At 38.7% G+C, this 23,860-nt stretch overlaps 25 pseudogenes; all 25 read right to left on the reverse strand.

Annotated features, from left to right (window-relative positions):
- Window positions 1-1,315: 1,315 nt before the first annotated feature.
- On the reverse strand, window positions 1,316-1,434 carry LOC114781575 (uncharacterized; annotated as a pseudogene).
- A 1,635-nt stretch (window positions 1,435-3,069) lies between these two features.
- Window positions 3,070-3,188, reverse strand: LOC114781586 (uncharacterized; annotated as a pseudogene).
- A 159-nt stretch (window positions 3,189-3,347) lies between these two features.
- Window positions 3,348-3,466, reverse strand: LOC114781587 (uncharacterized; annotated as a pseudogene).
- A 1,074-nt stretch (window positions 3,467-4,540) lies between these two features.
- LOC114781595 (uncharacterized) lies at window positions 4,541-4,659 on the reverse strand (annotated as a pseudogene).
- Window positions 4,660-4,818: 159 nt separating this feature from the next.
- Window positions 4,819-4,937, reverse strand: LOC114781597 (uncharacterized; annotated as a pseudogene).
- A 1,073-nt stretch (window positions 4,938-6,010) lies between these two features.
- On the reverse strand, window positions 6,011-6,129 carry LOC114781596 (uncharacterized; annotated as a pseudogene).
- Window positions 6,130-7,904: 1,775 nt separating this feature from the next.
- Window positions 7,905-8,023, reverse strand: LOC114781598 (uncharacterized; annotated as a pseudogene).
- A 160-nt stretch (window positions 8,024-8,183) lies between these two features.
- Window positions 8,184-8,302, reverse strand: LOC114781588 (uncharacterized; annotated as a pseudogene).
- Window positions 8,303-9,658: 1,356 nt separating this feature from the next.
- Window positions 9,659-9,777, reverse strand: LOC114781599 (uncharacterized; annotated as a pseudogene).
- Window positions 9,778-9,938: 161 nt separating this feature from the next.
- Window positions 9,939-10,057, reverse strand: LOC114781589 (uncharacterized; annotated as a pseudogene).
- A 1,353-nt stretch (window positions 10,058-11,410) lies between these two features.
- On the reverse strand, window positions 11,411-11,529 carry LOC114781576 (uncharacterized; annotated as a pseudogene).
- A 160-nt stretch (window positions 11,530-11,689) lies between these two features.
- Window positions 11,690-11,808, reverse strand: LOC114781590 (uncharacterized; annotated as a pseudogene).
- Window positions 11,809-12,607: 799 nt separating this feature from the next.
- Window positions 12,608-12,726, reverse strand: LOC114781577 (uncharacterized; annotated as a pseudogene).
- A 1,355-nt stretch (window positions 12,727-14,081) lies between these two features.
- Window positions 14,082-14,200, reverse strand: LOC114781578 (uncharacterized; annotated as a pseudogene).
- A 438-nt stretch (window positions 14,201-14,638) lies between these two features.
- LOC114781579 (uncharacterized) lies at window positions 14,639-14,757 on the reverse strand (annotated as a pseudogene).
- Window positions 14,758-14,916: 159 nt separating this feature from the next.
- On the reverse strand, window positions 14,917-15,035 carry LOC114781580 (uncharacterized; annotated as a pseudogene).
- Window positions 15,036-16,111: 1,076 nt separating this feature from the next.
- LOC114781581 (uncharacterized) lies at window positions 16,112-16,230 on the reverse strand (annotated as a pseudogene).
- A 799-nt stretch (window positions 16,231-17,029) lies between these two features.
- On the reverse strand, window positions 17,030-17,148 carry LOC114781582 (uncharacterized; annotated as a pseudogene).
- Window positions 17,149-17,309: 161 nt separating this feature from the next.
- Window positions 17,310-17,428, reverse strand: LOC114781591 (uncharacterized; annotated as a pseudogene).
- Window positions 17,429-18,507: 1,079 nt separating this feature from the next.
- On the reverse strand, window positions 18,508-18,626 carry LOC114781583 (uncharacterized; annotated as a pseudogene).
- Window positions 18,627-18,786: 160 nt separating this feature from the next.
- On the reverse strand, window positions 18,787-18,905 carry LOC114781592 (uncharacterized; annotated as a pseudogene).
- Window positions 18,906-19,981: 1,076 nt separating this feature from the next.
- On the reverse strand, window positions 19,982-20,100 carry LOC114781584 (uncharacterized; annotated as a pseudogene).
- Window positions 20,101-20,259: 159 nt separating this feature from the next.
- Window positions 20,260-20,378, reverse strand: LOC114781593 (uncharacterized; annotated as a pseudogene).
- Window positions 20,379-21,731: 1,353 nt separating this feature from the next.
- LOC114781585 (uncharacterized) lies at window positions 21,732-21,850 on the reverse strand (annotated as a pseudogene).
- A 161-nt stretch (window positions 21,851-22,011) lies between these two features.
- On the reverse strand, window positions 22,012-22,130 carry LOC114781594 (uncharacterized; annotated as a pseudogene).
- Window positions 22,131-23,860: the final 1,730 nt, after the last annotated feature.

Below are 23,860 nucleotides of genomic sequence, written 5' to 3' on the forward strand. Positions count from 1 at the left end.
CTTTAAACCAAAAGGGCTTGAACACAATCAAGAGTGATAACTCCCGCTTTACTGTCAAATTATATGGAGAAAAGGCAAAAAGTTGGAGTGGTAAGCTTTTATTTGCAATACAACAAATAAAGTGCACACCTTCTAGAGGCAATGCCTACAGGGTCGATGAATGGGCGGATGGAGCAGGCCCTATTGCCGACTCCCTGTTCTAAAAATCTGCTTAATATCATATCAGATATTAAACTGACATCAGTGTGCGTAGCACCTGAAGGCCGAAAGCTGGAAAACCCCACCTAATCGATTCAGCTCCAAGCCTGTGAATGATCGTTGTAGAGCACACACAGACAAAGAAACCTGAAGAGAAGTTAAAAAAAAAAAAAAAAGAAAAAGGCGGGAAAACATATCAAAGAAAGAAAATACCCATTAACTTACTTTAAAAAAAGTTAACAAAGTGATGTAAATACTTTCATTTTAAAAGTTTTCAATAGTTAAAGCTTACTGCACCTGGCATTCCTACGTAGTCTCCCATCCAATTTACTAACCAGGCCCAGCCTTCTTAGCTTCTGAGATCAAACAAGATTGGGCAAGCTTCAGCTGGCATGTCTGTAACAACCGCTGCTTGAGAAATCTTGGACTTTAAACAAAAGGGCTTTGAAAACATTATAAAGTGCGAAAACTAACGCTTTACTGTCAAATTTGATGGAGAAAAGCAAAAAAGCTAACAAGCCATGTAAAATACTTTATTTTAAAAAGTTTTTCAATAGTTAAGCTTACAGCACCTGGTATTCCCAGGTAGTCTCCCATCCAATACTACCAGGCCCAAGCCTTCTTAGCTTCTGAGATAAGACAAGATTGGGCATTCTTCAGCTGGTTTGTCCGTACACAAACTCTGCTTGAAAAATCTTGAAACTTTAAACCAAAGGGGCTTAAACACATATCAAAGAGTGAAAACTCCCGCTTTACTGTCAAATTATGATGGAGAAAAAGGCAAAAAAGCTAACAAAGCCATGTAAATACTTTCATTTTAAAAGTTTTTCAATAGTTAAAGCTTACAGCACCTGGTATTCCCAGGTAGTCTCCCATCCAAGTACTAACCAGGCCCAAGCCTTCTTAGCTTCTGAGATAAGACAACATTGGGCATTCTTCAGCTGGTTCGTCCGTACACAAACTCTGCTTGAAAATCTTGAACTTTAAACCAAAGGGGCTTAAACACATATCAAAGAGTGAAAACTCCCGCTTTTACTGACAAATTATGATGGAAAAAAGGCAAAAAAGTTAACAAAGCCATGTAAATACTTTCATTTTAAAGTTTTTCAATAGTTAAAGCTTACAGCACCTGGTATTCCCAGGTAGTCTCCCATCCAAGTACTAACCAGGCCCAAGCCTTCTTAGCTTTTGAGATCAGACAAGATTAGGCATTCTTCAGCTGGTTTGTCCGTACACAAACTCTGCTTGAAAATCTTGAACTTTAAACCAAAGGGGCTTGAACACATATCAAAGAGTGAAAACTCCCGCTTTACTGTCAAAATATGATGGAGAAAAGGCAAAAAAGCTAACAAAGCCATGTAAATACTTTCATTTTAAAAGTTTTTCAATAGTTAAAGCTTACAGCAACCTGGTATTCCCAGGTAGTCTCCCCATCCAAGTACTAAACCAGGCCCAAGCCTTCTTAGCTTCTGAGATCAGACAAGATTGGGCATTCTTCAGCTGGTTTGTCCGTACACAACTCTGCTTGAAAATCTTGAACTTTAAAACCAAAGGGGCTTGAAACACATATCAAAGAGTGAAAACTCCCGCTTTACTGTCAAATTATGATGGAGAAAAGGCAAAAAAGCTAACAAAGCCATGTAAATACTTTCATTTTAAAAGTTTTTCAATAGTTAAAGCTTACAGCACCTGGTATTCCCAGGTAGTCTCCCATCCAAGTACTAACCAGGCCCAAGCCTTCTTAGCTTCTGAGATCAGACAAGATTGGGCATTCTTCAGCTGGTTGTCCATACACAAACTCTGCTTGAAAATCTTGAACTTTAAACCAAAAGGGCTTGAACACATATCAAAGAGTTAAAACTCCCAGCTTTACTGTCAAATTATGATGGAGAAAAGGCAAAAAGTTGGAGTGGTAAGCTTTTATTTGCAATACAACAAATAAAGTGCACACCTTCTAGAGGCAATGCAATACTGGGTCGATGAATGGAGCGGATGGAGCAGGCCCTATTGCCGACTCCCTGTTCTAAAAATCCGCTTAATATGACATATCAGATATTAAACTGACATCAGGGTGCGTAGCACCTGAAGGCCGAGGGCTGGAAAACCCCACCTAATCGATTCAGCTCCAAGCCTGTGAATGATCGTTGTAGAGCACACACAGACAAAGAAACCTGAAGAGAAGTTAAAAAAAAAAAAAAAAAAAGAAAAAAAGGCGGGAAAACATATCAAAGAAAGAAAATACCCCTTAACTTACTTTAAAAAAAAGTTAACAAAGTGATGTAAATACTTTCATTTTAAAAGTTTTCAATAGTTAAAGCTTACTGCACCTGGCATTCCTACGTAGTCTCCCATCCAAGTACTAACCAGGCCCAGGCCTTCTTAGCTTCTGAGATCAGACAAGATTGGGCAATCTTCAGCTGGCATGTCTGTAAGCAAACTCTGCTTGAAAATCTTGGACTTTAAACAAAAGGGCTTTGAAAACATTATAAAGTGCGAAAACTCCCGCTTTACTGTCAAATTATGATGGAGAAAAGGCAAAAAAAGCTAACAAAGCCATGTAAATACTTTTATTTTAAAGTTTTTCAATAGTTAAAGCTTACAGCACCTGGTATTCCCAGGTAGTCTCCCATCCAAGTACTAACCAGGCCCAAGCCTTCTTAGCTTCTGAGATAAGACAAGATTGGGCATTCTTCAGCTGGTTTGTCCGTACACAAACTCTGCTTGAAAATCTTGAACTTTAAACCAAAGGGGCTTAAACACATATCAAAGAGTGAAAACTCCCGCTTTACTGTCAAATTATGATGGAAAAAGGCAAAAAAAGCTAACAAAGCCATGTAAATACTTTCATTTTAAAAGTTTTTCAATAGTTAAAGCTTACAGCACCTGGTATTCCCAGGTAGTCTCCCATCCAAGTACTAACCAGGCCCAAGCCTTCTTAGCTTCTGAGATCAGACAAGATTGGGCATTCTTCAGCTGGTTTGTCCGTACACAAACTCTGCTTGAAAATCTTGAACTTTAAACCAAAGGGGCTTGAACACATATCAAAGAGTGAAAACTCCCGCTTTACTGTCAAATTATGATGGAGAAAAGGCAAAAAAAGCTAACAAAGCCATGTAAATACTTTCATTTAAAAGTTTTTCAATAGTTAAAGCTTACAGCACCTGGTATTCCCAGGTAGTCTCCCATCCAAGTACTAACCAGGCCCAAGCCTTCTTAGCTTCTGAGATCAGACAAGATTGGGCATTCTTCAGCTGGTTTGTCCATACACAAACTCTGCTTGAAAATCTTGAACTTTAAACCAAAGGGGCTTGAACACATATCAAAGAGTTAAAACTCCCGCTTTACTGTCAAATTATGATGGAGAAAAGGCAAAAGTTGGAGTGGTAAGCTTTTATTTGCAATACAACAAATAAAGTGCACACCTTCTAGAGGCAATGCAATACTGGGTCGATGAATGGAGCGGATGGAGCAGGCCCTATTGCCGACTCCCTGTTCTAAAAATCCGCTTAATATGACATATCAGATATTAAACTGACATCAGGGTGCGTAGCACCTGAAGGCCGAGGGCTGGAAAACCCCACCTAATCGATTCAGCTCCAAGCCTGTGAATGATCGTTGTAGAGCACACACAGACAAAGAAACCTGAAGAGAAGTTAAAAAAAAAAAAAAAAAAGAAAAAAGGCGGGAAAACATATCAAAGAAAGAAAATACCCCTTAACTTACTTTAAAAAAAAGTTAACAAAGTGATGTAAATACTTTCATTTTAAAAGTTTTCAATAGTTAAAGCTTACTGCACCTGGCATTCCTACGTAGTCTCCCATCCAAGTACTAACCAGGCCCAGGCCTTCTTAGCTTCTGAGATCAGACAAGATTGGGCAATCTTCAGCTGGCATGTCTGTAAGCAAACTCTGCTTGAAAATCTTGGACTTTAAACAAAAGGGCTTTGAAAACATTATAAAGTGCGAAAACTCCCGCTTTACTGTCAAATTATGATGGAGAAAAGGCAAAAAAGCTAACAAAGCCATGTAAATACTTTTATTTTAAAAGTTTTTCAATAGTTAAAGCTTACAGCACCTGGTATTCCCAGGTAGTCTCCCATCCAAGTACTAACCAGGCCCAAGCCTTCTTAGCTTCTGAGATAAGACAAGATTGGGCATTCTTCAGCTGGTTTGTCCGTACACAAACTCTGCTTGAAAATCTTGAAACTTTAAACCAAAGGGGCTTAAACACATATCAAAGAGTGAAAACTCCCGCTTTACTGTCAAATTATGATGGAGAAAAAGGCAAAAAAGCTAACAAAGCCATGTAAATACTTTCATTTTAAAAGTTTTTCAATAGTTAAAGCTTACAGCACCTGGTATTCCCAGGTAGTCTCCCATCCAAGTACTAACCAGGCCCAAGCCTTCTTAGCTTCTGAGATAAGACAACATTGGGCATTCTTCAGCTGGTTTGACCGTACACAAACTCTGCTTGAAAATCTTGAACTTTAAACCAAAGGGGCTTAAACACATATCAAAGAGTGAAAACTCCCGCTTTACTGTCAAATTATGATGGAAAAAAGGCAAAAAAGTTAACAAAGCCATGTAAATACTTTCATTTTAAAAGTTTTTCAATAGTTAAAGCTTACAGCACCTGGTATTCCCAGGTAGTCTCCCATCCAAGTACTAACCAGGCCCAAGCCTTCTTAGCTTCTGAGATCAGACAAGATTGGGCATTCTTCAGCTGGTTTGTCCGTACACAAACTCTGCTTGAAAATCTTGAACTTTAAACCAAAGGGGCTTGAACACATATCAAAGAGTGAAAACTCCCGCTTTACTGTCAAATTATGATGGAGAAAAGGCAAAAAAAGCTAACAAAGCCATGTAAATACTTTCATTTGAAAAGTTTTTCAATAGTTAAAGCTTACAGCACCTGGTATTCCCAGGTAGTCTCCCATCCAAGTAATAACCAGGCCCAAGCCTTCTTAGCTTCTGAGATCAGACAAGATTGGGCATTCTTCAGCTGGTTTGTCCGTACACAAACTCTGCTTGAAAATCTTGAACTTTAAACCAAAGGGGCTTGAACACATATCAAAGAGTGATAACTCCCGCTTTACTGTCAAATTATGATGGAGAAAAGGCAAAAAGTTGGAGTGGTAAGCTTTTATTTGCAATACAACAAATAAAGTGCACACCTTCTAGAGGCAATGCAATACTGGGTCGATGAATGGAGCGGATGGAGCAGGCCCTATTGCCGACTCCCTGTTCTAAAAATCCGCTTAATATGACATATCAGATATTAAACTGACATCAGGGTGCGTAGCACCTGAAGGCCGAGGGCTGGAAAACCCCACCTAATCGATTCAGCTCCAAGCCTGTGAATGATCGTTGTAGAGCACACACAGACAAAGAAACCTGAAGAGAAGTTAAAAAAAAAAAAAAAAAGAAAAAAGGCGGGAAAACATATCAAAGAAAGAAAATACCCCTTAACTTACTTTAAAAAAAAGTTAACAAAGTGATGTAAATACTTTCATTTTAAAAGTTTTCAATAGTTAAAGCTTACTGCACCTGGCATTCCTACGTAGTCTCCCATCCAAGTACTAACCAGGCCCAGGCCTTCTTAGCTTCTGAGATCAGACAAGATTGGGCAATCTTCAGCTGGCATGTCTGTAAGCAAACTCTGCTTGAAAATCTTGGACTTTAAACAAAAGGGCTTTGAAAACATTATAAAGTGCGAAAACTCCCGCTTTACTGTCAAATTATGATGGAGAAAAGGCAAAAAAGCTAACAAAGCCATGTAAATACTTTTATTTTAAAAGTTTTTCAATAGTTAAAGCTTACAGCACCTGGCATTCCTACGTAGTCTCCCATCCAAGTACTAACCAGGCCCAGGCCTTCTTAGCTTCTGAGATCAGACAAGATTGGGCAATCTTCAGCTGGCATGTCTGTAAGCAAACTCTGCTTGAAAATCTTGGACTTTAAACAAAAGGGCTTTGAAAACATTATAAAGTGCGAAAACTCCCGCTTTACTGTCAAATTATGATGGAGAAAAGGCAAAAAAGCTAACAAAGCCATTGTTAGGTTTATCTGTCAGTATAACATTTACTAAACAAAGAGAAGAAAGACACAAAGCATTTGAGTCCGTTTTACTTGCAAGGAGAGCGAATGGAAGTCACGCCTTACAACAGGCTTCCAAAAGCTCTGGCGTCCTTCATCGCATCTCCTTCTTTTATTTGGTAGGTTCATTAGGGTTCACATAAAATCACACCATATTAGTTAATAATTGTGTATTACACGTAGTCTTATGCATTGATCTTTTGGTCGAGTCATGGTGACATGGTGACACGTTCATCTTCGTCTGTAGATTCTTCAGGTGATTGGACTCTGGTTCATCATGGTCTGCTTGTTGTTGGTCCTCAGGTCGCGGTCATGCAGTCCTGCAAACTTAAAACCTTTGCTTTGAGGTTTGTTAATGATTAAGAGTTGTCAGTAATATTCCAAGGATTAATACATATTCGTGCTTAAAGGATATGAATAAAAGAAGTAATTACATGATAACATATATACATTTTTCCAACAGCCATGTAAATACTTTTATTTTAAAAGTTTTTCAATAGTTAAAGCTTACAGCACCTGGTATTCCCAGGTAGTCTCCCATCCAAGTACTAACCAGGATCAAGCCTTCTTAGATAAGACAAGATTGGGCATTCTTCAGCTGGTTTGTCCGTACACAAACTCTGCTTGAAAATCTTGAACTTTAAACCAAAGGGGCTTAAACACATATCAAAGAGTGAAAACTCCCGCTTTACTGTCAAATTATGATGGAAAAAAGGCAAAAAAGCTAACAAAGCCATGTAAATACTTTCATTTTAAAAGTTTTTCAATAGTTAAAGCTTACAGCACCTGGTATTCGCAGGTAGTCTCCCATCCAACTACTAACCAGGCCCAAGCCTTCTTAGCTTCTGAGATCAGACAAGATTGGGCATTCTTCAGCTGGTTTGTCTGTACACAAACTCTGCTTGAAAATCTTGAACTTTAAACCAAAAGGGCTTTGAAAACATTATAATGTGCGAAAACCCCCGCTTTACTGTCAAAATATGATGGAGAAAAGGCAAAAAAAGCTAACAAAGCCATGTAAATACTTTCATTTTAAAAGTTTTTCAATAGTTAAAGCTTACAGCACCTGGTATTCCCAGGTAGTCTCCCATCCAAGTACTAACCAGGCCCAAGCCTTCTTAGCTTCTGAGATAGACAAGATTGGGCATTCTTCAGCTGGTTTGTCCGTACACAAACTCTGCTTGAAAATCTTGAACTTTAAACCAAAGGGGCTTAAACACATATCAAAGAGTGAAAACTCCCGCTTTACTGTCAAATTATGATGGAGAAAAGGCAAAAAAGCTAACAAAGCCATGTAAATACTTTCATTTTAAAAGTTTTTCAATAGTTAAAGCTTACAGCACCTGGTATTCCCAGGTAGTCTCCCATCCAAGTACTAACCAGGCCCAGGCCTTCTTAGCTTCTGAGATCAGACAAGATTGGGCAATTCTTCAGCTGGTTGTCTGTACAGCAAACTCTGCTTGAAAATCTTGGACTTTAAACCAAAGGGCTTTGAAAACATTATAAAGTGCGAAAACTCCCGCTTTACTGTCAAATTATGATGGAGAAAAGGCAAAAAAAGCTAACAAAGCCATGTAAATACTTTCATTTTAAAAGTTTTTCAATAGTTAAAGCTTACAGCACCTGGTATTCCCAGGTAGTCTCCCATCCAAGTACTAACCAGGCCCAAGCCTTCTTAGCTTCTGAGATCAGACAAGATTGGGCATTCTTCAGCTGGTTTGTCCGTACACAAACTCTGCTTGAAAATCTTGAACTTTAAACCAAAGGGGCTTGAACACATATCAAAGAGTGAAAACTCCCGCTTTACTGTCAAATTATGATGCAGAAAAGGCAAAAAAAGCTAACAAAGCCATGTAAATACTTTCATTTTAAAAGTTTTTCAATAGTTAAAGCTTACAGCACCTGGTATTCCCAGGTAGTCTCCCATCCAAGTACTAACCAGGCCCAAGCCTTCTTAGCTTCTGAGATCAGACAAGATTGGGCATTCTTCAGCTGGTTTGTCCATACACAAACTCTGCTTGAAAATCTTGAACTTTAAACCAAAAGGGCTTGAACACATATCAAAGAGTTAAAACTCCCGCTTTACTGTCAAATTATGATGGAGAAAAGGCAAAAAGTTGGAGTGGTAAGCTTTTATTTGCAATACAACAAAAAAAGTGCACACCTTCTAGAGGCAATGCAATACTGGGTCGATGAATGGAGCGGATGGAGCAGGCCCTATTGCCGACTCCCTGTTCTAAAAATCCGCTTAATATGACATATCAGATATTAAACTGACATCAGGGTGCGTAGCACCTGAAGGCCGAGGGCTGGAAAACCCCACCTAATCGATTCAGCTCCAAGCCTGTGAATGATCGTTGTAGAGCACACACAGACAAAGAAACCTGAAGAGAAGTTAAAAAAAAAAAAAAAAAAAAGAAAAAAGGCGGGAAAACATATCAAAGAAAGAAAATACCCCTTAACTTACTTTAAAAAAAAGTTAACAAAGTGATGTAAATACTTTCATTTTAAAAGTTTTCAATAGTTAAAGCTTACTGCACCTGGCATTCCTACGTAGTCTCCCATCCAAGTACTAACCAGGCCCAGGCCTTCTTAGCTTCTGAGATCAGACAAGATTGGGCAATCTTCAGCTGGCATGTCTGTAAGCAAACTCTGCTTGAAAATCTTGGACTTTAAACAAAAGGGCTTTGAAAACATTATAAAGTGCGAAAACTCCCGCTTTACTGTCAAATTATGATGGAGAAAAGGCAAAAAAGCTAACAAAGCCATGTAAATACTTTTATTTTAAAAGTTTTTCAATAGTTAAAGCTTACAGCACCTGGTATTCCCAGGTAGTCTCCCATCCAAGTACTAACCAGGCCCAAGCCTTCTTAGCTTCTGAGATAAGACAAGATTGGGCATTCTTCAGCTGGTTTGTCCGTACACAAACTCTGCTTGAAAATCTTGAACTTTAAACCAAAGGGGCTTAAACACATATCAAAGAGTGAAAACTCCCGCTTTACTGTCAAATTATGATGGAGAAAAGGCAAAAAAGCTAACAAAGCCATGTAAATACTTTTCATTTTAAAAGTTTTTCAATAGTTAAAGCTTACAGCACCTGGTATTCCCAGGTAGTCTCCCATCCAAGTACTAACCAGGCCCAAGCCTTCTTAGCTTCTGAGATCAGACAACATTGGGCATTCTTCAGCTGGTTTGTCTGTACACAAACTCTGCTTGAAAATCTTGAACTTTAAACCAAAAGGGCTTTGATAACATTATAATGTGCGAAAACTCCCGCTTTACTGTCAAAATATGATGGAGAAAAGGCAAAAAAAGCTAACAAAGCCATGTAAATACTTTCATTTTAAAAGTTTTTCAATAGTTAAAGCTTACAGCACCTGGTATTCCCAGGTAGTCTCCCATCCAAGTACTAACCAGGCCCAAGCCTTCTTAGCTTCTGAGATCAGACAAGATTGGGCATTCTTCAGCTGGTTTGTCCGTACACAAACTCTGCTTGAAAATCTTGAACTTTAAACCAAAGGGGCTTGAACACATATCAAAGAGTGAAAACTCCCGCTTTACTGTCAAATTATGATGGCAGAAAAGGCAAAAAAAGCTAACAAAGCCATGTAAATACTTTCATTTTAAAAGTTTTTCAATAGTTAAAGCTTACAGCACCTGGTATTCCCAGGTAGTCTCCCATCCAAGTACTAACCAGGCCCAAGCCTTCTTAGCTTCTGAGATCAGACAAGATTGGGCATTCTTCAGCTGGTTTGTCCATACACAAACTCTGCTTGAAAATCTTGAACTTTAAACCAAAAGGGCTTGAACACATATCAAAGAGTTAAAACTCCCGCTTTACTGTCAAATTATGATGGAGAAAAGGCAAAAAGTTGGAGTGGTAAGCTTTTATTTGCAATACAACAAATAAAGTGCACACCTTCTAGAGGCAATGCAATACTGGGTCGATGAATGGAGCGGATGGAGCAGGCCCTATTGCCGACTCCCTGTTCTAAAAATCCGCTTAATATGACATATCAGATATTAAACTGACATCAGGGTGCGTAGCACCTGAAGGCCGAGGGCTGGAAAACCCCACCTAATCGATTCAGCTCCAAGCCTGTGAATGATCGTTGTAGAGCACACACAGACAAAGAAACCTGAAGAGAAGTTAAAAAAAAAAAAAAAAAAAAGAAAAAAGGCGGGAAAACATATCAAAGAAAGAAAATACCCCTTAACTTACTTTAAAAAAAAGTTAACAAAGTGATGTAAATACTTTCATTTTAAAAGTTTTCAATAGTTAAAGCTTACTGCACCTGGCATTCCTACGTAGTCTCCCATCCAAGTACTAACCAGGCCCAGGCCTTCTTAGCTTCTGAGATCAGACAAGATTGGGCAATCTTCAGCTGGCATGTCTGTAAGCAAACTCTGCTTGAAAATCTTGGACTTTAAACAAAAGGGCTTTGAAAACATTATAAAGTGCGAAAACTCCCGCTTTACTGTCAAATTATGATGGAGAAAAGGCAAAAAAGCTAACAAAGCCATGTAAATACTTTTATTTTAAAAGTTTTTCAATAGTTAAAGCTTACAGCACCTGGTATTCCCAGGTAGTCTCCCATCCAAGTACTAACCAGGCCCAAGCCTTCTTAGCTTCTGAGATAAGACAAGATTGGGCATTCTTCAGCTGGTTTGTCCGTACACAAACTCTGCTTGAAAATCTTGAACTTTAAACCAAAGGGGCTTAAACACATATCAAAGAGTGAAAACTCCCGCTTTACTGTCAAATTATGATGGAGAAAAGGCAAAAAAGCTAACAAAGCCATGTAAATACTTTCATTTTAAAAGTTTTCAATAGTTAAAGCTTACAGCACCTGGTATTCCCAGGTAGTCTCCCATCCAAGTACTAACCAGGCCCAAGCCTTCTTAGCTTCTGAGATCAGACAACATTGGGCATTCTTCAGCTGGTTTGTCTGTACACAAACTCTGCTTGAAAATCTTGAACTTTAAACCAAAAGGGCTTTGATAACATTATAATGTGTGAAAACTCCCGCTTTACTGTCAAATATGATGGAGAAAAGGCAAAAAAAGCTAACAAAGCCATGTAAATACTTTCATTTTAAAAGTTTTTCAATAGTTAAAGCTTACAGCACCTGGTATTCCCAGGTAGTCTCCCATCCAAGTACTAACCAGGCCCAAGCCTTCTTAGCTTCTGAGATCAGACAAGATTGGGCATTCTTCAGCTGGTTTGTCCGTACACAAACTCTGCTTGAAAATCTTGAACTTTAAACCAAAGGGGCTTGAACACATATCAAAGAGTGAAAACTCCCGCTTTACTGTCAAATTATGATGCAGAAAAGGCAAAAAAAGCTAACAAAGCCATGTAAATACTTTCATTTTAAAAGTTTTTCAATAGTTAAAGCTTACAGCACCTGGTATTCCCAGGTAGTCTCCCATCCAAGTACTAACCAGGCCCAAGCCTTCTTAGCTTCTGAGATCAGACAAGATTGGGCATTCTTCAGCTGGTTTGTCCATACACAAACTCTGCTTGAAAATCTTGAACTTTAAACCAAAAGGGCTTGAACACATATCAAAGAGTTAAAACTCCCGCTTTACTGTCAAATTATGATGGAGAAAAGGCAAAAAGTTGGAGTGGTAAGCTTTTATTTGCAATACAACAAATAAAGTGCACACCTTCTAGAGGCAATGCAATACTGGGTCGATGAATGGAGCGGATGGAGCAGGCCCTATTGCCGACTCCCTGTTCTAAAAATCCGCTTAATATGACATATCAGATATTAAACTGACATCAGGGTGCGTAGCACCTGAAGGCCGAGGGCTGGAAAACCCCACCTAATCGATTCAGCTCCAAGCCTGTGAATGATCGTTGTAGAGCACACACAGACAAAGAAACCTGAAGAGAAGTTAAAAAAAAAAAAAAAAAAAAAAGAAAAAAGGCGGGAAAACATATCAAAGAAAGAAAATACCCCTTAACTTACTTTAAAAAAAAGTTAACAAAGTGATGTAAATACTTTCATTTTAAAAGTTTTCAATAGTTAAAGCTTACTGCACCTGGCATTCCTACGTAGTCTCCCATCCAAGTACTAACCAGGCCCAGGCCTTCTTAGCTTCTGAGATCAGACAAGATTGGGCAATCTTCAGCTGGCATGTCTGTAAGCAAACTCTGCTTGAAAATCTTGGACTTTAAACAAAAGGGCTTTGAAAACATTATAAAGTGCGAAAACTCCCGCTTTACTGTCAAATTATGATGGAGAAAAGGCAAAAAAGCTAACAAAGCCATGTAAATACTTTCATTTTAAAAGTTTTTCAATAGTTAAAGCTTACAGCACCTGGTATTCCCAGGTAGTCTCCCATCCAAGTACTAACCAGGCCCAAGCCTTCTTAGCTTCTGAGATCAGACAAGATTGGGCATTCTTCAGCTGGTTTGTCCGTACACAAACTCTGCTTGAAAATCTTGAACTTTAAACCAAAAGGGCTTGAACACATATCAAAGAGTTAAAACTCCCGCTTTACTGTCAAATTATGATGGAGAAAAGGCAAAAAGTTGGAGTGGTAAGCTTTTATTTGCAATACAACAAATAAAGTGCACACCTTCTAGAGGCAATGCAATACTGGGTCGATGAATGGAGCGGATGGAGCAGGCCCTATTGCCGACTCCCTGTTCTAAAAATCCGCTTAATATGACATATCAGATATTAAACTGACATCAGGGTGCGTAGCACCTGAAGGCCGAGGGCTGGAAAACCCCACCTAATCGATTCAGCTCCAAGCCTGTGAATGATCGTTGTAGAGCACACACAGACAAAGAAACCTGAAGAGAAGTTAAAAAAAAAAAAAAAAAAAAGAAAAAAGGCGGGAAAACATATCAAAGAAAGAAAATACCCCTTAACTTACTTTAAAAAAAAGTTAACAAAGTGATGTAAATACTTTCATTTTAAAAGTTTTCAATAGTTAAAGCTTACTGCACCTGGCATTCCTACGTAGTCTCCCATCCAAGTACTAACCAGGCCCAGGCCTTCTTAGCTTCTGAGATCAGACAAGATTGGGCAATCTTCAGCTGGCATGTCTGTAAGCAAACTCTGCTTGAAAATCTTGGACTTTAAACAAAAGGGCTTTGAAAACATTATAAAGTGCGAAAACTCCCGCTTTACTGTCAAATTATGATGGAGAAAAGGCAAAAAAGCTAACAAAGCCATGTAAATACTTTTATTTTAAAAGTTTTTCAATAGTTAAAGCTTACAGCACCTGGTATTCCCAGGTAGTCTCCCATCCAAGTACTAACCAGGCCCAAGCCTTCTTAGCTTCTGAGATAAGACAAGATTGGGCATTCTTCAGCTGGTTTGTCCGTACACAAACTCTGCTTGAAAATCTTGAACTTTAAACCAAAGGGGCTTAAACACATATCAAAGAGTGAAAACTCCCGCTTTACTGTCAAATTATGATGGAGAAAAGGCAAAAAAGCTAACAAAGCCATGTAAATACTTTCATTTTAAAAGTTTTTCAATAGTTAAAGCTTACAGCACCTGGTATTCCCAGGTAGTCTCCCATCCAAGTACTAACCAGGCCCAAGCCTTCTTAGCTTCTGAGATCAGACAACATTGGGCATTCTTCAGCTGGTTTGTCTGTACACAAACTCTGCTTGAAAATCTTGAACTTTAAACCAAAAGGGCTTTGATAACATTATAATGTGTGAAAACTCCCGCTTTACTGTCAAAATATGATGGAGAAAAGGCAAAAAAAGCTAACAAAGCCATGTAAATACTTTCATTTTAAAAGTTTTTCAATAGTTAAAGCTTACAGCACCTGGTATTCCCAGGTAGTCTCCCATCCAAGTACTAACCAGGCCCAAGCCTTCTTAGCTTCTGAGATCAGACAAGATTGGGCATTCTTCAGCTGGTTTGTCCGTACACAAACTCTGCTTGAAAATCTTGAACTTTAAACCAAAGGGGCTTGAACACATATCAAAGAGTGAAAACTCCCGCTTTACTGTCAAATTATGATGGAGAAAAGGCAAAAAAAGCTAACAAAGCCATGTAAATACTTTTATTTTAAAAGTTTTTCAATAGTTAAAGCTTACAGCACCTGGTATTCCCAGGTAGTCTCCCATCCAAGTACTAACCAGGCCCAAGCCTTCTTAGCTTCTGAGATCAGACAACATTGGGCATTCTTCAGCTGGTTTGTCCGTACACAAACTCTGCTTGAAAATCTTGAACTTTAAACCAAAAGGGCTTGAACACATATCAAAGAGTGAAAACTCCCGCTTTACTGTCAAATTATGATGGAGAAAAGGCAAAAAAGCTAACAAAGCCATGTAAATACTTTCATTTTAAAAGTTTTTCAATAGTTAAAGCTTACAGCACCTGGTATTCCCAGGTAGTCTCCCATCCAAGTACTAACCAGGCCCAAGCCTTCTTAGCTTCTGAGATCAGACAAGATTGGGCATTCTTCAGCTGGTTTGTCCGTACACAAACTCTGCTTGAAAATCTTGAACTTTAAACCAAAGGGGCTTGAACACATATCAAAGAGTGAAAACTCCCGCTTTACTGTCAAATTATGATGGAGAAAAGGCAAAAAAGCTAACAAAGCCATGTAAATACTTTCATTTTAAAAGTTTTTCAATAGTTAAAGCTTACAGCACCTGGTATTCCCAGGTAGTCTCCCATCCAAGTACTAACCAGGCCCAAGCCTTCTTAGCTTCTGAGATCAGACAAGATTGGGCATTCTTCAGCTGGTTTGTCCGTACACAAACTCTGCTTGAAAATCTTGAACTTTAAACCAAAAGGGCTTGAACACATATCAAAGAGTTAAAACTCCCGCTTTACTGTCAAATTATGATGGAGAAAAGGCAAAAAGTTGGAGTGGTAAGCTTTTATTTGCAATACAACAAATAAAGTGCACACCTTCTAGAGGCAATGCAATACTGGGTCGATGAATGGAGCGGATGGAGCAGGCCCTATTGCCGACTCCCTGTTCTAAAAATCCGCTTAATATGACATATCAGATATTAAACTGACATCAGGGTGCGTAGCACCTGAAGGCCGAGGGCTGGAAAACCCCACCTAATCGATTCAGCTCCAAGCCTGTGAATGATCGTTGTAGAGCACACACAGACAAAGAAACCTGAAGAGAAGTTAAAAAAAAAAAAAAAAAAAAAGAAAAAAGGCGGGAAAACATATCAAAGAAAGAAAATACCCCTTAACTTACTTTAAAAAAAAGTTAACAAAGTGATGTAAATACTTTCATTTTAAAAGTTTTCAATAGTTAAAGCTTACTGCACCTGGCATTCCTACGTAGTCTCCCATCCAAGTACTAACCAGGCCCAGGCCTTCTTAGCTTCTGAGATCAGACAAGATTGGGCAATCTTCAGCTGGCATGTCTGTAAGCAAACTCTGCTTGAAAATCTTGGACTTTAAACAAAAGGGCTTTGAAAACATTATAAAGTGCGAAAACTCCCGCTTTACTGTCAAATTATGATGGAGAAAAGGCAAAAAAGCTAACAAAGCCATGTAAATACTTTTATTTTAAAAGTTTTTCAATAGTTAAAGCTTACAGCACCTGGTATTCCCAGGTAGTCTCCCATCCAAGTACTAACCAGGCCCAAGCCTTCTTAGCTTCTGAGATAAGACAAGATTGGGCATTCTTCAGCTGGTTTGTCCGTACACAAACTCTGCTTGAAAATCTTGAACTTTAAACCAAAGGGGCTTAAACACATATCAAAGAGTGAAAACTCCCGCTTTACTGTCAAATTATGATGGAGAAAAGGCAAAAAAGCTAACAAAGCCATGTAAATACTTTCATTTTAAAAGTTTTTCAATAGTTAAAGCTTACAGCACCTGGTATTCCCAGGTAGTCTCCCATCCAAGTACTAACCAGGCCCAAGCCTTCTTAGCTTCTGAGATCAGACAAGATTGGGCATTCTTCAGCTGGTTTGTCCGTACACAAACTCTGCTTGAAAATCTTGAACTTTAAACCAAAAGGGCTTGAACACATATCAAAGAGTTAAAACTCCCGCTTTACTGTCAAATTATGATGGAGAAAAGGCAAAAAGTTGGAGTGGTAAGCTTTTATTTGCAATACAACAAATAAAGTGCACACCTTCTAGAGGCAATGCAATACTGGGTCGATGAATGGAGCGGATGGAGCAGGCCCTATTGCCGACTCCCTGTTCTAAAAATCCGCTTAATATGACATATCAGATATTAAACTGACATCAGGGTGCGTAGCACCTGAAGGCCGAGGGCTGGAAAACCCCACCTAATCGATTCAGCTCCAAGCCTGTGAATGATCGTTGTAGAGCACACACAGACAAAGAAACCTGAAGAGAAGTTAAAAAAAAAAAAAAAAAAAGAAAGAAAAAAGGCGGGAAAACATATCAAAGAAAGAAAATACCCCTTAACTTACTTTAAAAAAAGTTAACAAAGTGATGTAAATACTTTCATTTTAAAAGTTTTCAATAGTTAAAGCTTACTGCACCTGGCATTCCTACGTAGTCTCCCATCCAAGTACTAACCAGGCCCAGGCCTTCTTAGCTTCTGAGATCAGACAAGATTGGGCAATCTTCAGCTGGCATGTCTGTAAGCAAACTCTGCTTGAAAATCTTGGACTTTAAACAAAAGGGCTTTGAAAACATTATAAAGTGCGAAAACTCCCGCTTTACTGTCAAATTATGATGGAGAAAAGGCAAAAAAGCTAACAAAGCCATGTAAATACTTTTATTTTAAAAGTTTTTCAATAGTTAAAGCTTACAGCACCTGGTATTCCCAGGTAGTCTCCCATCCAAGTACTAACCAGGCCCAAGCCTTCTTAGCTTCTGAGATCAGACAAGATTGGGCATTCTTCAGCTGGTTTGTCCGTACACAAACTCTGCTTGAAAATCTTGAACTTTAAACCAAAGGGGCTTGAAACACATATCAAAGAGTGAAAACTCCCGCTTTACTGTCAAATTATGATGGAGAAAAGGCAAAAAAAGCTAACAAAGCCATGTAAATACTTTCATTTTAAAAGTTTTTCAATAGTTAAAGCTTACAGCACCTGGTATTCCCAGGTAGTCTCCCATCCAAGTACTAACCAGGCCCAAGCCTTCTTAGCTTCTGAGATCAGACAAGATTGGGCATTCTTCAGCTGGTTTGTCCATACACAAACTCTGCTTGAAAATCTTGAACTTTAAACCAAAAGGGCTTGAACACATATCAAAGAGTTAAAACTCCCGCTTTACTGTCAAATTATGATGGAGAAAAGGCAAAAAGTTGGAGTGGTAAGCTTTTATTTGCAATACAACAAATAAAGTGCACACCTTCTAGAGGCAATGCAATACTGGGTCGATGAATGGAGCGGATGGAGCAGGCCCTATTGCCGACTCCCTGTTCTAAAAATCCGCTTAATATGACATATCAGATATTAAACTGACATCAGGGTGCGTAGCACCTGAAGGCCGAGGGCTGGAAAACCCCACCTAATCGATTCAGCTCCAAGCCTGTGAATGATCGTTGTAGAGCACACACAGACAAAGAAACCTGAAGAGAAGTTAAAAAAAAAAAAAAAAAAAAAAAGAAAAAAGGCGGGAAAACATATCAAAGAAAGAAAATACCCCTTAACTTACTTTAAAAAAAGTTAACAAAGTGATGTAAATACTTTCATTTTAAAAGTTTTCAATAGTTAAAGCTTACTGCACCTGGCATTCCTACGTAGTCTCCCATCCAAGTACTAACCAGGCCCAGGCCTTCTTAGCTTCTGAGATCAGACAAGATTGGGCAATCTTCAGCTGGCATGTCTGTAAGCAAACTCTGCTTGAAAATCTTGGACTTTAAACAAAAGGGCTTTGAAAACATTATAAAGTGCGAAAACTCCCGCTTTACTGTCAAATTATGATGGAGAAAAGGCAAAAAAGCTAACAAAGCCATGTAAATACTTTTATTTTAAAAGTTTTTCAATAGTTAAAGCTTACAGCACCTGGTATTCCCAGGTAGTCTCCCATCCAAGTACTAACCAGGCCCAAGCCTTCTTAGCTTCTGAGATCAGACAAGATTGGGCATTCTTCAGCTGGTTTGTCCTTACACAAACTCTGCTTGAAAATCTTGAACTTTAAACCAAAGGGCTTTGATACACATATCAATAGTGGAAAACTCCCGCTTTACTGTCAAATTATGATGGAGAAAAGGCAAAAAAAGCTAACAAAGCCATGTAAATACTTTCATTTTAAAAGTTTTTCAATAGTTAAAGCTTACAGCACCTGGTATTCCCAGGTAGTCTCCCATCCAAGTACTAACCAGGCCCAAGCCTTCTTAGCTTCTGAGATCAGACAAGATTGGGCATTCTTCAGCTGGTTTGTCCGTACACAAACTCTGCTTGAAAATCTTGAACTTTAAACCAAAGGGGCTTGAACACATATCAAAGAGTGAAAACTCCCGCTTTACTGTCAAATTATGATGCAGAAAAGGCAAAAAAAGCTAACAAAGCCATGTAAATACTTTCATTTTAAAAGTTTTTCAATAGTTAAAGCTTACAGCACCTGGTATTCCCAGGTAGTCTCCCATCCAAGTACTAACCAGGCCCAAGCCTTCTTAGCTTCTGAGATCAGACAAGATTGGGCATTCTTCAGCTGGTTTGTCCATACACAAACTCTGCTTGAAAATCTTGAACTTTAAACCAAAAGGGCTTGAACACATATCAAAGAGTTAAAACTCCCGCTTTACTGTCAAATTATGATGGAGAAAAGGCAAAAAGTTGGAGTGGTAAGCTTTTATTTGCAATACAACAAATAAAGTGCACACCTTCTAGAGGCAATGCAATACTGGGTCGATGAATGGAGCGGATGGAGCAGGCCCTATTGCCGACTCCCTGTTCTAAAAATCCGCTTAATATGACATATCAGATATTAAACTGACATCAGGGTGCGTAGCACCTGAAGGCCGAGGGCTGGAAAACCCCACCTAATCGATTCAGCTCCAAGCCTGTGAATGATCGTTGTAGAGCACACACAGACAAAGAAACCTGAAGAGAAGTTAAAAAAAAAAAAAAAAAAAAAGAAAAAAGGCGGGAAAACATATCAAAGAAAGAAAATACCCCTTAACTTACTTTAAAAAAAAGTTAACAAAGTGATGTAAATACTTTCATTTTAAAAGTTTTCAATAGTTAAAGCTTACTGCACCTGGCATTCCTACGTAGTCTCCCATCCAAGTACTAACCAGGCCCAGGCCTTCTTAGCTTCTGAGATCAGACAAGATTGGGCAATCTTCAGCTGGCATGTCTGTAAGCAAACTCTGCTTGAAAATCTTGGACTTTAAACAAAAGGGCTTTGAAAACATTATAAAGTGCGAAAACTCCCGCTTTACTGTCAAATTATGATGGAGAAAAGGCAAAAAAGCTAACAAAGCCATGTAAATACTTTTATTTTAAAAGTTTTTCAATAGTTAAAGCTTACAGCACCTGGTATTCCCAGGTAGTCTCCCATCCAAGTACTAACCAGGCCCAAGCCTTCTTAGCTTCTGAGATAAGACAAGATTGGGCATTCTTCAGCTGGTTTGTCCGTACACAAACTCTGCTTGAAAATCTTGAACTTTAAACCAAAGGGGCTTAAACACATATCAAAGAGTGAAAACTCCCGCTTTACTGTCAAATTATGATGGAGAAAAGGCAAAAAAGCTAACAAAGCCATGTAAATACTTTCATTTTAAAAGTTTTTCAATAGTTAAAGCTTACAGCACCTGGTATTCCCAGGTAGTCTCCCATCCAAGTACTAACCAGGCCCAAGCCTTCTTAGCTTCTGAGATCAGACAAGATTGGGCATTCTTCAGCTGGTTTGTCCGTACACAAACTCTGCTTGAAAATCTTGAACTTTAAACCAAAGGGGCTTGAACACATATCAAAGAGTGAAAACTCCCGCTTTACTGTCAAATTATGATGGAGAAAAGGCAAAAAAGCTAACAAAGCCATGTAAATACTTTCATTTTAAAAGTTTTTCAATAGTTAAAGCTTACAGCACCTGGTATTCCCAGGTAGTCTCCCATCCAAGTACTAACCAGGCCCAAGCCTTCTTAGCTTCTGAGATCAGACAAGATTGGGCATTCTTCAGCTGGTTTGTCCATACACAAACTCTGCTTGAAAATCTTGAACTTTAAACCAAAAGGGCTTGAACACATATCAAAGAGTTAAAACTCCCGCTTTACTGTCAAATTATGATGGAGAAAAGGCAAAAAGTTGGAGTGGTAAGCTTTTATTTGCAATACAACAAATAAAGTGCACACCTTCTAGAGGCAATGCAATACTGGGTCGATGAATGGAGCGGATGGAGCAGGCCCTATTGCCGACTCCCTGTTCTAAAAATCCGCTTAATATGACATATCAGATATTAAACTGACATCAGGGTGCGTAGCACCTGAAGGCCGAGGGCTGGAAAACCCCACCTAATCGATTCAGCTCCAAGCCTGTGAATGATCGTTGTAGAGCACACACAGACAAAGAAACCTGAAGAGAAGTTAAAAAAAAAAAAAAAAAAGAAAAAAGGCGGGAAAACATATCAAAGAAAGAAAATACCCCTTAACTTACTTTAAAAAAAAGTTAACAAAGTGATGTAAATACTTTCATTTTAAAAGTTTTCAATAGTTAAAGCTTACTGCACCTGGCATTCCTACGTAGTCTCCCATCCAAGTACTAACCAGGCCCAGGCCTTCTTAGCTTCTGAGATCAGACAAGATTGGGCAATCTTCAGCTGGCATGTCTGTAAGCAAACTCTGCTTGAAAATCTTGGACTTTAAACAAAAGGGCTTTGAAAACATTATAAAGTGCGAAAAACTCCCGCTTTACTGTCAAATTATGATGGAGAAAAGGCAAAAAAAGCTAACAAAGCCATGTAAATACTTTTATTTTAAAAGTTTTTCAATAGTTAAAGCTTACAGCACCTGGTATTCCCAGGTAGTCTCCCATCCAAGTACTAACCAGGCCCAAGCCTTCTTAGCTTCTGAGATCAGACAACATTGGGCATTCTTCAGCTGGTTTGTCTGTACACAAACTCTGCTTGAAAATCTTGAACTTTAAACCAAAGGGCTTTGATAACATTATAATGTGCGAAAACTCCCGCTTTACTGTCAAATTATGATGGAGAAAAGGCAAAAAAAGCTAACAAAGCCATGTAAATACTTTCATTTTAAAAGTTTTTCAATAGTTAAAGCTTACAGCACCTGGTATTCCCAGGTAGTCTCCCATCCAAGTACTAACCAGGCCCAAGCCTTCTTAGCTTCTGAGATCAGACAAGATTGGGCATTCTTCAGCTGGTTTGTCGTACACAAACTCTGCTTGAAAATCTTGAACTTTAAACAAAAGGGCTTTGAAACATTATAAAGTGCGAAAACTCCCGCTTTACTGTCAAATTATGATGGAGAAAAGGCAAAAAAAGCTAACAAAGCCATGTAAATACTTTCATTTTAAAAGTTTTTCAATAGTTAAAGCTTACAGCACCTGGTATTCCCAGGTAGTCTCCCATCCAAGTACTAACCAGGCCCAAGCCTTCTTAGCTTCTGAGATCAGACAAGATTGGGCATTCTTCAGCTGGTTTGTCCGTACACAAACTCTGCTTGAAAATCTTGAACTTTAAACCAAAGGGGCTTTGAACACATATCAAAGAGTGAAAACTCCCGCTTTACTGTCAAATTATGATGCAGAAAAGGCAAAAAAAGCTAACAAAGCCATGTAAATACTTTCATTTTAAAAGTTTTTCAATAGTTAAAGCTTACAGCACCTGGTATTCCCAGGTAGTCTCCCATCCAAGTACTAACCAGGCCCAAGCCTTCTTAGCTTCTGAGATCAGACAAGATTGGGCATTCTTCAGCTGGTTTGTCCATACACAAACTCTGCTTGAAAATCTTGAACTTTAAACCAAAAGGGCTTGAACACATATCAAAGAGTTAAAACTCCCGCTTTACTGTCAAATTATGATGGAGAAAAGGCAAAAAGTTGGAGTGGTAAGCTTTTATTTGCAATACAACAAATAAAGTGCACACCTTCTAGAGGCAATGCAATACTGGGTCGATGAATGGAGCGGATGGAGCAGGCCCTATTGCCGACTCCCTGTTCTAAAAATCCGCTTAATATGACATATCAGATATTAAACTGACATCAGGGTGCGTAGCACCTGAAGGCCGAGGGCTGGAAAACCCCACCTAATCGATTCAGCTCCAAGCCTGTGAATGATCGTTGTAGAGCACACACAGACAAAGAAACCTGAAGAGAAGTTAAAAAAAAAAAAAAAAAGAAAAAAAGGCGGGAAAACATATCAAAGAAAGAAAATACCCCTTAACTTACTTTAAAAAAAAGTTAACAAAGTGATGTAAATACTTTCATTTTAAAAGTTTTCAATAGTTAAAGCTTACTGCACCTGGCATTCCTACGTAGTCTCCCATCCAAGTACTAACCAGGCCCAGGCCTTCTTAGCTTCTGAGATCAGACAAGATTGGGCAATCTTCAGCTGGCATGTCTGTAAGCAAACTCTGCTTGAAAATCTTGGACTTTAAACAAAAGGGCTTTGAAAACATTATAAAGTGCGAAAACTCCCGCTTTACTGTCAAATTATGATGGAGAAAAAGGCAAAAAAGCTAACAAAGCCATGTAAATACTTTATTTTAAAAGTTTTTCAATAGTTAAAGCTTACAGCACCTGGTATTCCCAGGTAGTCTCCCATCCAAGTACTAACCAGGCCCAAGCCTTCTTAGCTTCTGAGATCAGACAACATTGGGCATTCTTCAGCTGGTTTGTCTGTACACAAACTCTGCTTGAAAATCTTGAACTTTAAACCAAAGGGGCTTGAACACATATCAAAGAGTGTAAACTCCCGCTTTACTGTCAAAATTATGATGGAGAAAAGGCAAAAAAAGCTAACAAAGCCATGTAAATACTTTCATTTTAAAAGTTTTTCAATAGTTAAAGCTTACAGCACCTGGTATTCCCAGGTAGTCTCCCATCCAAGTACTAACCAGGCCCAAGCCTTCTTAGCTTCTGAGATAAGACAAGATTGGGCATTCTTCAGCTGGTTTGTCCGTACACAAACTCTGCTTGAAAATCTTGAACTTTAAACCAAAGGGGCTTAACACATATCAAAGAGTGAAAACTCCCGCTTTTACTGTCAAATTATGATGAGAAAAGGCAAAAAAAGCTAACAAAGCATGTAAATACTTTTCATTTTAAAAGTTTTTCAATAGTTAAAGCTTACAGCTACCTGGTATTCCCAGGTAGTCTCCCCATCCAAGTACCTAACCAGGCCCCAAGCCTTCTTAGCTTCTGAGATCGGAAAGATTGGCATTTCAGCTGGCATCTGTAGCAAACTCTGCTTGCAAAATCTTGGACTTTAAACAAAGGGCTTTTGAAAAATTTAAAGTGCGCAACTCGCTTTACTGTCAAATTATGATGGAGAAAAGGCAAAAAAGCTAACAAGCCATGTAAATACTTTCATTTTAAAGTTTTTTTCAATAGTTAAAGCTTACAGCACCTGGTATCCCAGGTATCTCCCATCCAAGTATAACCAGGCCCAAGCCTTTTAGCTTCTGAGATCAGACAAGATTGGGCATTCTTCAGCTGGTTGT

This window comes from Denticeps clupeoides, unplaced genomic scaffold (assembly GCF_900700375.1).
Source record: "Denticeps clupeoides unplaced genomic scaffold, fDenClu1.1, whole genome shotgun sequence".
NCBI classification, from domain to species: domain Eukaryota; kingdom Metazoa; phylum Chordata; class Actinopteri; order Clupeiformes; family Denticipitidae; genus Denticeps; species Denticeps clupeoides.